Raw genomic sequence first — 4,141 nt, 5'->3', positions numbered from 1 at the left:
CTGTATTTATTCAAAATTAACTTATGTACTTCGCTGTAGCCCTCCAGCAATTTTGATCTCATGGAAAATGGGACGCGCTTTAGTATGGGATACTACTTGTGTGGACAGGTTTGCCCTGTCCACCTCCTTCGGACAAGCAAAAAAGCTGAGGCGGCCGCATACACTTGGGCCGTTATTTGCACAGGCGCTTATTAAAGATTTAAGTTGGCGCCTGATATATATTACTGGTGACCCCAGAGCTGGTGCTTTCCTGGCTTAACGAATAAGTATGCCAATGCAGTGAGGAAATGCTGCCGTTTAAAGTACACTGCCACAGGGACCAAACTTTTTAAATTTTTAATTATTTTTATTATTACTTTGTAGGTTGTAAAAATTGTAAATACTAATTACACGTATGCAACATGATTAAATGATTCAATATGACAATATTAATATATTGAATATAAACACAAACTGTATTTTTCTGCTAACCACTGCATTGAGCTTATTTCCCACCCTTGTCTACGTACTCGTATGACTATTACTATATATTATAAAGAAGAACAATAATAAGTTTGTTCGAGCGTGGCAGTCTCAAGCGAAGCAAGTTGGTGGCAATTTGTTACAGCACTCGTACAGTGTCTGCTCCCTTATTTCTCTACCCCTCAGTCCGTCCCACGACACGTTTTTATCAGATTAAAACCGTTATTGTAACGTAAAATATCAACATAAACATCTTTTAGTATGTTTAAATAATTTAATTCTTAAATATCTGTCTCAGTAATTTTACTTCGTATAAGAAATAAAAGTCAACAATAATTTAAATTATTACCAATTTCCCACAACCAGTACATTTTTGCTGGATACCGAAAAACATAAAAATCCGTGGGATTTGGAATTTAAATTAATATCTTGTTGTTGAGTAATAAAGGTTAATAACATTCAGAAAATCCAATAAGTCTACTAAAGTAATAACATACTGACATCGATTTAAAAGATTTCATCATCTATTTGACGTCAACAACTAACTTGTAACTTGAAAAATTATCAAATGTATCCAAATTATCCTAAATCCTGATGCAATATGTCAAGCAGCAGGCTGTAACAGTGAGATCTAATACCGACGCAACGTTTCAGCGTCGCTTGAGGCCACGAGATCCGACTCGTCAGTCTCTTTGCATTATGTATGAGCGATCAATTTCACGTGAAATACAACCTTATTGTCCAGTACATATAGGTGGAGATCGCGTGCTAAATTTAACAGAGAACGGAAGAATGATCGCGTATTTATGAGACGAATGCCGGTTGATTTACCGGAGCTTAAGATCTACACATAAATGATTGTAACGAGATATCCCATCTTAAAATGATGGAAATGTAGGATTTGTTTTTAAAGCTTCATTCCATCTAGATTTATTTATTTACGTTAACTGTTAGGATTAGCCATTATTGAAAAAAATATTGAGAAATACTTAAAAGTACCTTTATAAAAAATCTTAAACAATTCCTCCCGCTAGTCCACGAACGATCTTGACCGTGTGTAGGAAAGATGCTGGACCTGGTGTCTGAAAGAAGACATAAGCACCGTATAATTCTTAAATTGTGGAACAATAATCCAACTTCGTTTCAGAAGCTATGATAGCTTATCGGCAGAGCACACTAGCATTCAGTAGGCGGTTGATAAATAAACAGAAGTTAACGAATGTACTCGTTACGAGCGATACTACGAGAGTTGTAGCGTTGGGTGATTGTGGCAGTGCGTCGGCCCCGGGCGAAGCTTCGTTAGCGAGACATCCAAATAACTTTTATTTTGTGTTTTCTCGTTAAATCCTTAGAATATATAATTGTTTATAATCACAGTATAATTATTTATTGTGTTAAACGTACCTGACATTTAATAGGCCCTGTTGCCTAGAATGTTTTGTTATAGAAAATAACATCAAAGAAACTTAATATGATTTTATTTTATTTTTATTTAATAATGAGTCCTTTATTAGTATAAAGCGTGTCTTTCAATGAAAGCCTCTTTCGCAGTCACAAGTGCGCAACACAGTCGCAGTTAAATGACATTTGAAAATAGTGTTGAATGAAAATAGTATTAATACATAAATAGACATTGACTAGTGCTTTAGTCAATCGGTATTTATTTCATTGGAAAGCAGTCTGGAGCACTAGCAGCAATTGCACATGTCAGGTCAACGTATGTCCAAACATACGCACAGTTTTACAAACAACGCCACTTACATATTCATGCCACGGCCTATGAATTATTCGCGGACATTAACTCGCACTCCAAACTCGATGTAGTCGTCCATTTACTAATTATTAACGAATATAATCCAAGTCTATGAGCGGATATTTAAGTATTTCAGTTGATTTCATAATTTCAAAGTAGTGATGTCTTAAAATATGTTGGTTGATGCCTCGGAATGTCGTAGAACCTGCGCATACAAGCCATAAGCAGTGCATTATGTAACATAAATTTAATATTAATATTTTTTTCAAAAACGGTAAAATTAGGCTGATTTAGTATATATTATTATGAAACATATGTACAAGAAAAAGTTTTACATTAAAGAGCAATCAACATTTATATTTCATTTATTGAACTAGATATTTAAAATTGGTATTATCATAAAAGTTCAGTTCCAATAAATATAATAATTGCATAATTATATAGCCAGGCGTATTAACAAGTACTAGAAAAAGTAACGAACGGAAAATACAATTTATGAATCAGGCAATATGGTTGGGATTCCTATGTTATATTGATTTTTTAAAAGCTGCTTCTTGTGTTGCTACATCCCACTACATATAGCATTTATAAATTCAACTTTCTTAAGACAACAATTAAATTTCATTACTATACTTAAGTTAATCTTTATAACTTATACTATACTCGTTATAATAAAGCCGAAAATCTTATCAAAGAGTTTATGATGGAAATCATTAAAACTTTCACAATCCTAAAGTCTTTATTTAATTTATTTATATTTTCAAGGGATTATGTTTAATGTACAATATATATTTACGTAACTACATTAACGTGCGTTATTTTTACAAATTTCCAAGTAATAGTTATAAATCACATTTTTATCTTAACTGCTACGTTTTAAGTTAAAAGTTAGGTCAAGCAGGGCTTCATCAAGAATAAAGTAATTAAGCCCTTATAATGAGATTTAATATTAGAGTATTTCACACCGAGCTGTGTTGGAACTTGGACAATTAGAATCGTGGGAAACGGCGGGGTGGTTTGAAAACATAAAAAAATAGGTCATCAATTGTCCCAGTAATGTTCAAATGAAATCTGAACACCAATGCTTAAACATAGCAATTGCTTAATGTATCAAAATCGACGTAAATTATTTTGTTTCGTAAATAATTGACGTGTATTAGAAAAATTCGGTTTCGATGATTATTTAGTACAATAAAGAAATAAAGCATGACGTGTTCTCAAGTTACAACATACTGTAAAAGTAACTACTGAAAGTAAATGCATTTTCATAAGATTTATTCGTATTTACTTTTAGTAGGTCTAAGTATTTGTTGCACATAAACACAATAGCTATAAAAACGTTACAACTTATTTTTATCATCAGTATATGAAACTGTTTCTGTCTCAAAAAATATCATAAACCGTAAGTGTAAGTAACAGGCTCATTGTATCAGACGTACTGCTCATAATCACTCTGTTCTACCCTACATATGTAATAATAAGTTCGAGGTGTACTATTCACTTTGTTTAACACAGAATGTGAAATTTTGTGGAGTGTCTGTGTTTCGGTGACTGGCTATATTTTATAACTTTGACAAAATACATTACAATAATATATTGTGAATATTTTTCTCACCTATAGGTAGTGTTATAGTTTCTAGGTTTACGTGTATCATCCACTCGGTCGTACGAGAAACGAAGGTTTATTTTTAATTTCTTAAATAGTTAATTACGTGTTAATCACAGTATATAATATAATCTTAACACTCGAATATATAAAAATAAATGTTAAAATTATATGAAGATGTAATTAGCGTCATTATTTTATAAGCCGAGGTAGACATAATGACATTATGTGTTTTTTTCTTTCTAAAAAGTATATTTCGTACAATAAGGTTTGTTAAGGCTCTGAATTAATTGGAAGCAAAGCTTGTTAAATTCAATTAT

The 4,141-nt window shown here is 32.1% G+C and overlaps 1 long non-coding RNA gene across 1 annotated transcript; it reads right to left on the bottom strand.

Moving 5' to 3' along the window:
* Window positions 1–1,484: 1,484 nt before the first annotated feature.
* LOC123715410 lies at window positions 1,485–3,929 on the bottom strand. Its single transcript, XR_006754425.1, has 3 exons — window positions 3,831–3,929; window positions 2,224–2,420; window positions 1,485–1,544 (listed from the first exon to the last, which is right to left on the bottom strand). It is a non-coding gene; the product is annotated as an uncharacterized LOC123715410 (long non-coding RNA).
* Between the last annotated feature and the right edge of the window lie 212 nt (window positions 3,930–4,141).

This window comes from Pieris brassicae, chromosome 10 (genome assembly GCF_905147105.1).
Source record: "Pieris brassicae chromosome 10, ilPieBrab1.1, whole genome shotgun sequence".
NCBI classification, from domain to species: domain Eukaryota; kingdom Metazoa; phylum Arthropoda; class Insecta; order Lepidoptera; family Pieridae; genus Pieris; species Pieris brassicae.
The sequence above is the reverse complement of the archived record's forward strand: the minus strand, read 5'-3'. Positions and strand labels throughout refer to the sequence as shown.